General features: G+C 44.2%; 1 protein-coding gene across 2 annotated transcripts in view; it reads right to left on the bottom strand.

Annotated features, from left to right (window-relative positions):
- The window catches only part of itgb2 (integrin, beta 2), a 76275-nt gene that overhangs the window by 58681 nt on the left and 5587 nt on the right, over positions 1-12007 (bottom strand). The window contains exon 1 of one of the 2 annotated variants that reach the window (XM_068036003.1): positions 6550-6676. The exons of the other annotated variant lie outside the window; for it this stretch is intronic. The gene's annotated coding sequence lies outside the window, so the exon portion shown is untranslated. Of the gene's footprint in view, positions 1-6549; positions 6677-12007 lie in introns of those variants that run through there. 2 annotated transcript variants of the gene reach the window in all.

The following is a 12007-nucleotide window of genomic DNA, read 5'->3' as shown; positions in this document are numbered from 1 at the left end:
GGATGGAAGAAGCGTTGCGGACGGAGAGACAGGGGTACCTTCCCAAGACAATGAGTAAAGTCATCATGGGGTACAAGGGTGTATTTGCAGCAATGGTGTCATGCTGCTCATCAGGTATCCGGTGCCTACAGGGATCTCCAACGTAGGAGTGTGAGCTATGTCGGGAGGGGAGGCCCTTGACCCTTCAATGTCTCTGTTCTCTCATGCAGGTCACGCGGTGCCTCCTGGAAGAGCCTCTGAGACTGTGGGACAGCCTGCCACCTCTGAGGGGCACGGCGGAGCCTCAGAGGGTCCATCATCACATCATACCCCCACACCCTCCGCTGGCGCAGATACTCTCACGTCGGTGGGTACACACCCGTGGTTAAATTCAGGCACACAAGCTGGTGACCATATCACAGATACAACCGAGCAACTGACGGAGGCTGTGAAAGCCCAGGGGTCTAACAGTCGGAGGAATGTGGGAGGCCAGGCCCTTGATGAGGCCTAGGCTCACAACATGCCTCATGTAGCCAGCTTCACAGGAAATGCTGCAACTGCAGCAAGAGGTCAGGGAACACCTGACAGACATGCCAGAGGCTATGCGTGTCCAAGTGCGGATGACAGAGGAGTCCATCCAGGCCTTGAGTGCTGCATTGTTTCTGGTGCAGGAGTGGCCTCCTCCATTGAGAGATCAGTGACGCTCCTGGAGAGCCACATTCAGCAGAGCATGTGTCTGCAGGACATTTATGCAGATCTGTATACCCATGTATTAATCATGAGCTCAAGGTGGCAATGGCAAGGCGTGAGGGGAACAGGAGACCTGGGTCACCACCAGGTCCTCTATCCTTTCAGGTCAGCAGGGAGGCACAAGTTTGCCTTGCAAGATAGGAGGAGCAGCTGCCTATCACAGCTGGGGGCTCCTCTCAGAGGATTCCTGCTGTGGCCAGCAGTTCCTCTGCCCCTCTGCCAGTGATGCTAGGGCTTCCATCATCCCTGACGACAGAGGTGCTACTACTTCTATGCAGGAGGCCCTCAGCGCACTGGAGGCCACTAGGCCTAAGATAACCAGAAGATGACGGCCAGGGATAGCAATGTTAGCAGCCTGCCTCCATTCAGCTGATAGCATAGGGGGAGCACCTCGTAGGAATGCACACAAAAGAATGAAGAAGAGCATCGAGAACACGGGGTATTCACTGGTGAATGTAGGTGGAAAGGGTAGCATTTGCTATCAGGTCAGGAAACAATTTTTTCCAACAAACAAGATCTCCTTCAAGGCCTTCAGCCTCCGCCCAACTTGTCACCTCTGACGAGGTGACACTTGTCCGTTGTCCTCCGATATGGCACCTCTATAGATCTGGGACCTTTGACCCCACTTCTCAAATGACGCCTGATGGCCTCCCTTCTCCACCTTGCCTGGCAGTCGATGCTGCCTCTCCCGATAGTTTCCCTTTGCAGCCAGCAATGAGCTCCTGCCTCCATGTCACCTCACCCAACCAGGCGAGGCTCTGAAGCCCCATGATTCCTGAGCGCTGTTAATAAAATTTAAAATTAAGAATAAGATCACTGTCAATAGGCCTGTTATGTACCTTAACTGCCTGCCCACCACTTTGATGTCTTATCTCCATCCTCCATGATTGCCACCATGAGCAAAATCGGGATGGGACGTCACAACATCAGACTTCCCATCCGATGTCTCCCGTCCCGATTTTATGCACACCCCCCCCCACCATCTCCCTTCCTGTCCCTGAGGTCCGTGCAAAATTTAGCTAACGAAGGGCAGTTCCCCAAAGAAAATGTTAAGCAATAAAACTGGTGGGTCATATCCTGTCAATAAAAAGAAGCAGACAAGTACTGCAATAAAATGAAAAAAGCAACAACTCGTGATCCCCCGCATTTACATTCATCATCAATCAAATAGGTGTGAACAATTTTAATGTGTTCACACCCACATGGCAGGGTCCCACAGGATAAAAAGCCACTGTCTGACATTTTCATGAATTATGGCAGACATTTTGTGCAATGCAGGCATTACACGGTGATCACATAAGCAGTCTGTGACAGAATGGAAACTAACAGTGAATTTGGCAAATGTAACTCAACTGTTATGTTGGATTTTGATGCTTATTTCATTAACGTAAAGTATAAAGCAAACTCACCAATGACACAGAATTAGTGAAAATGCAGCCTTTTGTTCCACTGATTCTGAGCACTGGTAATATTTTACTGCAAGCTTGTGAACACTAAAGATACAGCAGCTTAAATACTCTGTTTATTCAATGGCCTGAAATCCACTAGGGAGATCCAAGCACACCTTCAGTTGGACAAGGACTGGCTAGATGATGTCCCCACTCTTTACATGAAAGCAATTCATCAGTGAATCAGGCATTTACTTTGAATTGTTGAGTATGGGGTTCCAGTAGGAGGTTAGTGTGCAGATTGGCACCGTAACCATATCAGGAATGCTTCTGGACCAAAGAAGCTGCAATTGGGATCTATCTTAGTTTAGAGGTGACAGGTTGAAGAGTTGGAATTGGCAGCCTTATTTTAGAGTCGGGTCGAGGCCTTGCTGCATGTTTTTGAGATCTGGAGGGTTGATATACAGGAACACAGGGGGATGACTTGGAGAGGCTAGGGACTTGGACATTGGAAACAGTCATTTTCCTTCACAGAGAAATTGGAAAGGAGAAGTTCAGAGGACAGTTACAAAGAACGAAAGGCACCAGCAAAGAAGTAAAGACTATAATAAGGTGATGCATAAGAATGTAGAAGTCTAACATTTTGCCCTTCCTGTTTTGGATTGAACAGTATGCATTTTGACTGGGCTTTCCAACAATTTCAAAAAATGGAAACTAAGCACCAAAAGCCAATTGTTTCAAGTAAAGTCAATTTTTCTCACACGGTTCTGTGTCTCATGATATGAAGGATTTAATTATGAAAGTTACTGAGATCTTTGATCATCAACATGAAGGAAAACATCAGAATTCAAGCAATGAGATCATCACTTACCCTATACCTATCCTTCCCTGTAATTCTCCTATTTTCTATTGAAAAGAGGAATTTCATCCCAAAGCAGAAAGATACATTTTTTTCCCTCCGCCTACCTCACAGTAAGTTACATTCCAGTTCTCTATCTTCCCAGCTAAGTGCCCTATCTCTTTGAGAAGGTGACTGGGAACCAAGCTGCCAGGAAGTGGCTCGGATTTCCCAAGGTCTGATCTTCACTTAGTAACTCTGCCTGCTGGCATATTTGGGGTAGAAGCTCACTATGGGTGAATCATATTGCCGGATTGCATCCCAGAACATTGTACAGCATATTAGAGCACAGCTTAGATGATCCAAATCTCCACCATCGTTGTTATATATTGTGTTTCCTTCAGGAATATACTTGGGATCATCATCATTTAGGCTGTGTTCATCCACTGTAGGATGTAGCCCTCCTCAAGCCTTTTCCATTTAATTCTATCCCTTGCTGTTTTTGCCCATATGGTTCCTAGGTGTGATATTACGTCATCTCTCCAACTTCTTCTCAGTCTGCCCCTTCTTCTTTTTCCTTTTTTGGCTGCCACTCATTTCACCTTTTTGTCCACCTGTTATCATTTATTCGAGCAACACCTCCAGCCCAACTCCATTTAGCTTCTTTTATCTTCTGAATGATGTCCTTAAATCCAGTTTTCTGGCATATTTCATTACCCCTGATTTTATCACAAATGGAGATGTGTAACATTTGCCTTTCCATTGTTCTCTGAGCTGCACACAGTATTTGTTCTATATATTTTGTAGCTGTCCATGATTCTGCCCCATATGTCATGGTCAGGAGCACACACTGATCATACAGCCTCCTCCTTAATGCCAGTGGTATTTTCTTTTCACACAGAATATCTCTGTACCTCCCAAAAGAAAAATGTTTTCTCTCAGAGGGTCATGAATCTTCAGAACTCTCTTCCTCAAAAGGCAGTGGAAGCAGAGTCTTTGAATGTTTTTAAGGCAGAGGCAGATAGATTCTCGATAAGCAAGGGGGTGAAAGGTTATCGTGGTTAGGCAGGAATGTGGAGCTGAGGTTACAATCAGATCAGCCATGATCTTGTTGAATGGCGGAGCAGGCTCGAGAGGCCGAGTGGTCTACTCCTGTTCTTAATTCTTACGTTCGTATGTAACTCCATCCTGCCCTAATCCTACTCAGTAACTCTTCATTTGTACAATCCTCCATCTTTAAAGGGTAAAGACCTGGGATCAGCAACATAGCAAATATCCACTGTCTGGCTACATAGTGGCTCCAAGGTGTCACCAAATCCAACCAATTATCGATAATACATTTGCATAAATGGGTAAAGGAATGTCAATGCATGACAAATACTGGTTATTGTGCACAAAAAATTATGTTTCCTGCTTCCCTCAAATAAAATTATGCATGAAATTAGGCCTTGAAGTTTTTTTTAAAAATTAACCCAAGCAATGTTTATATCTTTCAATCATTATCAGGAATGAAACAAATTCCTCTGACTCAGAGCTGGAAAAGAGCCTCACTGAGTGATTCAGCTTCACCCATTGATATGTTGTAGAAGTAATATTTAATCTGTAAATACCCTGGACAAGCATTTTGACATTCAAAAAAGTACTCTTGCAAAGTACCTCAGTACATCTCAGTTACCAGAAAATTACGTCGTTGTTATATATTAAGGCAAGCCAAAACACAACTAACAACATGGTAATGCATTTTAAAAAACTGAAGTTCTGCTACAGTTGCTCAGTAGTTGATGTTTCTTTCACAGCTCCACGGGCAAATGCATCCCCTGGTGTAGTACTGAGGCAGACGGACCAGGACAACTCAGGTTATATGCTGAGATGGCTGATCTGAATGGGAACAGCAGAACGGATGCTACAATTGGATTAAGCACCTGTAGGCTAAGAAGGAGAAATAAATATCTACTTGACCCAAATTTGTCTGGTGGAGAGCTTGTACATATGATATCAAGTGAGTGCAGGATCAGGTTCAGCTATGTCGATCCGTCTGGTTAAATGTCAACATTTACAGTCGACGTTCACATGAAGAATGAACAATTGTGTGAGATACCAGAGAGCTGCTGATGCATGTAGAAACCACAGCATAACATGAGTCATAGATTCATTATGACAGCGAAGGAGGCCATTTGGCCCATCGAGTTCATGCCGGCTCTCTGTGGAGCAATCCAGTGAGTCGCAATCCTCCACTCTATCTCTGTAGCCCTGCAAGTTTATTTCCCTCAAGTGCCGATCCAATCTCCCCTTGAAATCATTCATCATCTCCACTTCCACCACCCTCGTAGGCAGCATGTTCCATTACCACTCGCTGTGTAAAAAACCTCTTCCTCACATCCCCTCTGCATCTCTTGCCCAAAACCTAAAATCTGTGTCCCTGAGCCCTTATACCATCAGCTAATGGGAACAGCTTTTCTTTATCTACCTTATCTAAACCTGTCATAATCTTGTACACCTCCATCAAATCCCCCTTCAATCTCCTTTGCTCCAAGGAGAACAAACCCAGCTTCTCCAACTTATCTTCTGGCTAAATTCCTTCAACTCTGGAACCATTCTGGTAAATCTCCTCTGCACCCTTTCAAGGACCCTAATATGGTTCCTAAACTGTGGTGACCAAAACTGGACACAATAGTCCAGTTGTGGCCTAACCAGAGCTTCATGAAGGTTCAGCATAACTCCCCTTTTATATTCAACGCCTCCATTTATGAAGCCCAAGATTTCATATGCTTTGCTAACTACTTTCTCAATATGTCCTGCCATCTTCAAATATCGGCGCACATGCACCACCAGGTCCTCCTGTTGCTGCACACTCATTAGAACTGTGCCATTAAGTCTATATTGCCTCACCCTATTCCTTCTGCCAAAATGCATCACCTCGCACTTCTCTGTATTAAATTCTATCTGCCACTTGTCTTCCCATTGATATCATCCTATTGTTTGCCACAGCTCCAAGTTTGGTATCATCAGCAAATTTTACAGTTTTACCCTGTATTTCAATATCTTAGTTATTTATATATATTAAAAAAGCAAACGCCGTAAAGCAAAATGAGTCAGCAAAGAAAGGAAGAAAATTGGAAGATCGCTGTTAAACAGAACGCATCTAGCACCTTTCACAGTCTTGGGTTATCCTAAAGTGCTCCACAGCCAATTACTTATTTTTGAAGTTTAGTCATTGCTGTTTTGTCGGTAAATGTAAACCAATTTACCCCAAGCAAGAACCCACAAGCAATGAGTAAATGGAATTAAGATACAGATCAACCATGATCCAATTGAAAGGCTCAAGGGGCTGAATGGCCTACTCCTGTTCCCTTGATCTTAGGTCATATTTTACATCCGCCTGAGGGAGCATATCCAGCACTCTCTGAGCACAGCATGGAAGTGTCAACCTAGATTATGTGCTCAAGTCTTTGGAAATAAAAATAGAGAAGGTGAGGAGGAAGCATACATTGGTGGTGTTATGAGGTTCTCATGGCTAGTGGCGTTGAGGGAACCCAGGTTGATAGAGGCCAATACATACCTTTTGGAAAAATTAAGAAACATTTGTGAACATACCTCAGAGGCCCTTCCTGGCTTCCTGACAGCTTTATTCAGTGGTGCAATCTCAGGAGCAGGTTAAAATTCCCTCAGGAGTCGTATGTCATGGAACTCACATTTACATTTATTCATGAGGCTCCTGCCAGAGTCCAGCAGTAGACTCATCCGCTGCCAAAACCAGCAGTATTACAATCAGAAAATCAGCAGGAAATGAAAATGCTCCTCACTTCCTTTTCTATGAATCAGGGAAAATTAAAGTTCCTCCTTTAATGTCTGATTCAGAATCATAAGTTAACAGTGCTGAAGGATATACTTTGGTCCATCATGTCTGTGACGACTCTTTGCACAAACAATCCAAAACTATTCCCAGTACCCTGCTCTATACCCATATTCCTGTATCCTTCTCTGCTTCGGATATTAATCCATTATTCCCTTAAAAGATGGAATAGTCTTTCCCTCAACTGCTCCCAATGATAAAGTATTCAATGCTCCATCAACTGTCTGCACAAAGGAATTTTTCCTTGCCTCTGTTCTCACTAACGTAGTGAAAATTTTAAATAATCACATGTCACTGATTTCCCATCCAAAAGAAACATTCTTTCCCTATTAATCCTTTCAAAATCTTCATATTTTTAAAAGCCTCTATTAACTCTCCTCATGACCTCTGCTGCAATAGTCCCAGTCACTCAGGTTCCTTTTCACAGCTATGATTTCTCATCCCAATTTAGATGTTTTCAGATAGCCTAGTGAAGAAACAGACTCCTTTGGTCCAAAACCAGATGGGTGACTGTTTCCATGTCTGTACTACTTCTTTGTGTAATCTTGCCACAACGAAATTTTGTGTTTTTCATTAATAAAAAATGCATTTAAAACCTTCTCCCTAATTATGTAACACGCTCCAACATTTTGCCTGTTTCTCCCCGTTCTGTCACTTTAGTCTTTGTATTACAGTGTCAGCCTTGGCTCAGTGATCACATCTGAGTCAGAAAGTTGTGGGTTCAAGTCCCATTCCAAAGACTTAAGCACAAAATCTAGCTGACACTCCAGTGCACTATTGAGGGAGTGCTGCATTGTAAGAGGTGTCATCTTTCAGATGAGACATTAAACCAAGGGGGCATCAGAAGAGTACAGAAGTTCTTCCCTGTGTCTTGGACACCATCATTAAAATAGATTAACTGGTCATTGTCACTTTGCTGTTTGTGGGCCCTTGCTGTGCACCCTTGCTGTGCACCCTTGCTGTGCGCAAATTGGCTGCTGAGTTTCCTATGAAAGAGGCCCTGCATTTCAGTCATTGAGGAAGATGTGGCTGTGAAAACGAGTTTTGGTAGACACTTTATCAAACACCAGGAGGGATATAAAAAGCAATGAAGATGAACAAGGTAAAAGACAAACGAAAATCCCATCAGAGAGAAGAGGAGAACTTCTTTAAGGTAGGTTATTTAATCTGCAGTATTTTGTTTTTGCTTCTGACAAATGATGTTGAGTCATTTTCCATCTGAAATCACACAGCTCACCTTATTTATAATCAGCAGCAAAAGGGAAGAATATGACGTCTAGTGTTGCTGGTGGAAGCATTTCTATATTTTCAGCAAGAAATTCAAAGCCAGTAAATTCTATACAAAATTCCTAAAATCAATCAGTTTACTCACATGTAAGTTGCACGTCCCCGCCAAGCAGACACAGAACCCAAGTATCAGTGCTCTTCAGCTTGGCTTGGCTTGGCAACATTCTGAATCATAGGGCTGCATTTTGACAGCCCACCGCCAAAATAGGCAGCGGGCAGAAAAATTTGTGGCCCACACAAAAGGGGTCCACTTCGCGGAGCCGCCGTGTTTGCAATCACGGTGGCTCATTTGCATGGCTGGGACAGCCATGCCCCCCCTCACCCCCCACCGATGACATGGAGGAGGTGATCAAACTGTCCTCGGCAACAGCATCCGGCGCCAATGTGCAGGCGCCTGTGCCATTTTTAAAGGGCTTAGAGCACTAACTGAGCATTTAAATTTTTAAAGCAACATTGCATTACAAGTTAATAAAAGGTCATGAAAATTTTTTCCCATCTTCTCTCACACCCCCACAATAGCCTTACATTAAATTCATTGCCCGCTCACCCCCAAAAATACTTACCTTGACAAAGTGACCTTCCACCCCTCAAAGATCTGAAACTTTAACCCTCAACCCCTTCCCACCATCCCCCAACCAATCCAAGGAGTTTGACCCCGCTCCCCGCTCCCCCGGTCCCGCACTGAGAAAAGTAACTCCTCTCCCCTGCCCACAGGAGTCATGCTTCGCTTATCCGAATGGGGATTCGAAGGCGCAGCATTGCCGGCTGCCTGAATGAAGATCAGTACAACGAGTAAGGAGGCGACGGGACCTTCATTAATTCAGGTAGGTAAATTAATTTAAATATGGAAATCGTGGTCCCGTGCCCAAGCAGCGGAGTGGCCGCCACGAGGCCTCGCCACTGCCACCGAGATCGGTAGGGGGCTTGCCGACTTCATTCCTCTCCCCCACGCCACCAAGTCACTGTTCCCGACATCAGACAACCTTTAAAATCCAGCCCATAATGCTGTGAGTTTAAGCCCAACATGAGTACATAATCTAGGTTGGCAATTCATTGCTGTGCCACAAGAGTATTGTATTCTTGGGGGTGCTCTTTTTCAGATGGTATGAGGGCCCAGCTTTCTGGTTGCAGAGATGTGAATGAATCAATAATATAGGAACATAGGAACAGGAGTAGGCCATTCAGCCCATCGAGCTGACTCCACCATTCAATACGATCATGGCTGATTATCCACTTCAATGCCTTTTTCCCACACTATCCCCATATCTCCTTATGTGGTTGGTATTTAGAAATTGGTTACTTTCTGTTTTAAACATACTCAATGATTGAGCTTCCACAGCCCTCTGGGGGAGAGAATTCCAAAGATTCACAACCCTCTGAGTAAAGAAATTTCTCCTCATCTCTGTCCTAAGTGGCTTCCCCCTTATTTTGAAATTGTGTCCTCTGGTTCTAGACTCCCCAACCAGGGGAAACATCTTAGCTGCATCTACCCTGTCTATCTCTTTCAGAATCTTGTAGATTTCAATGAGATCACATCTCATTCTTCGAAACTCTAGAGAATACAGGCCCAGTTTCCCCAATCTCTGTTCATACAACAGTCCTGCCATCCCGGGAACAAGTCTGGTGAACCTTTGTTGCACTCCCACTGTGGCAATATTATCCTTCCTAAGGTAAGGGGACCAAAACTGCACACAGTACTGCAGGTGCTGTCTAACCAAGGTTCTATACAATTGAAGCAAGACTTCACTACTCCTATACTCAAATCCTCTTGCAATAAAGGCTAACATACTGGGCTGAGCTTTATTCGCGGCGGCGCCCTTTAAACTCAGCCGGGTGCCCACATTCAGCAGCCGCCGAGGAGCCCCCGCGATATTTCACACAGGAGCTCATTTAACTAGTGGGGGCAGAGCGCCCACCCCTGATTACGTGTGGGGGCGGCCTCCGCGTCCCCAGCAACGGCGTCCGGCGCCACCTCGCAGGCACCAGTGCCATTTTTAAAGGGCTTTGAGCCCTTACGAATAATTATAATTTTTAAAGGGAAAATATAATTGATTTTTATTTAATATAAAAATAAGTGATGGAGGCCCTTCTCCAGCAACCGCCCCCCCCCCACCCCATGCTCATTTCATTGCCTGAAATGACCATTAATTGATTTTTCAAATACCCGAACTTTCCCCCCCAACCTTCAATTTTTTGCCCTTCAACCCCTTCCCACCATCCCATCCAATAAAAATTGATTCCCCCACTCCGCCACCCCTCCTGCCCTGAAAATTTTATTCTTCCCCCCACCCCCCTCCCCACCAGGTTCTCGCCTAGGAACTCCGTGTGGAGTTCCGAAGATGCGCGAAGGTCAAATGGAGGCTGTAAAATCAGTGTGGGACGGCAGTTAAGTTATTTTGCATACATTTATTGGCAATCTGCATATGGAAATGAAGGGCCCACCGGCAGGCGGCGGGGGACCGCACCGAGGACCCCCCACCTCCAGTAATATGCGGTCAGCCCTTCTCAACGTCGCAAGTCAAGGCGGGCCTCTCCACGCAAAATTTTAGCAGCCCTCAGCATCGAGGGGCTGGTTAAATTCAACCCACTATCAGCCTTCCTAATTTCTTGCTGCACCTGCATGTTAGCTTTCAGTGACTTATTGACAAGGACACTCAGATCCCTTTGTCCATCTACACTTTCTAATCTCTTACCATTTAAGAAATACTCTGCACATCTGATCTTCCTATCAAAGTGGATAACCTCACATTTTTCCACATTATATTCCATCTGCCATGTTCTTGCCCACACATTTAGCCTGTCCAAATCCCCTTGAAGCTGCTTTGCATCTTCCTCACAACACATATTCCCACCTAGTTTTGTGTCATCCGCGAACTTGAAAATATTACATTTGGTCCCCACATCCAAATCATTGATATATATTTGTGAACAGCTGGGGCCTAAGTACTGATCCTTGTTGTACCCCACTAGTCACAGTCTTCCAATGCAAGAATGACCCGTTTATTCCTACTTTCTGTTTACTGCCTGTTAACCAATCCTTAATCCATGCCAGTATATCACCTCCTATCCCATGTGCTTTAATTTTGCTAACCAACCTCCTGTGGGGGACTTTATCTAAAGCCTTCTGAAAATCCAAGTATGCTGCATCCACTGATTCCCCTTTACCAATTCTGTTACTAACATCCTCAAAAAATTCCAACAGGTTCATCAAACATGATTTCCCATTCATAAATTCATGTTGACTATGGCCAATCAGATCATTATTATCCAAGTGTCCATTTATCACATCCTTTAGAATAGATTCTAGCATTTACCCCACTATTGATGTAAGGCGAACAAGTCTGTAGTTCCCTGTTTTCTCTCTCCCTCCCTTAAATAGTGGGGTAACATTTGCTACCTTCCAATCTGCAGGAACTGTTCCAGAATCTATAGAATTTTGGAAGATGATCACCAATGTATCCACTATCTCTATAGTTACCTCTTTCAACACTCTGGGATGTAGAATATCAGGTCCTGGGGACTTATCAACCTTCAGCCCCATTAATTTCTCCAATACAGCCTTCTTACTAATACTAATTTTCTTCAACTCCTCATTCTCCCTAATCCCTTGGATCTCTAATTCTGGGAGATTTCTTGTATCTTCCTCAGTGAAGAAGACACCAAGTAATCATTTAGGTTCTCTGTCATTTCTCTATTCTCCATTATAATTTCTCCTGACTCTGTTTGTAATGGACCACATTTGTCTCAGCCAAATGTTTCCTTTTTACCCTTTTACAGTCCATTTTTATGTTTTTTAACAAGCCATTTATCTTAGCATTTGTGCAATATTGCTGTTTGCAAATTAGCTACGACATGCTGTTATGAAAGTGCTTCTATTTTTTTGAGTATTCATATTTTAGAATTATGGACATT

Source organism: Heterodontus francisci, chromosome 7 (assembly GCF_036365525.1).
Source record: "Heterodontus francisci isolate sHetFra1 chromosome 7, sHetFra1.hap1, whole genome shotgun sequence".
NCBI classification, from domain to species: Eukaryota; Metazoa; Chordata; class Chondrichthyes; order Heterodontiformes; family Heterodontidae; genus Heterodontus; species Heterodontus francisci.
This window is presented reverse-complemented; position numbering and strand designations above follow the sequence as displayed.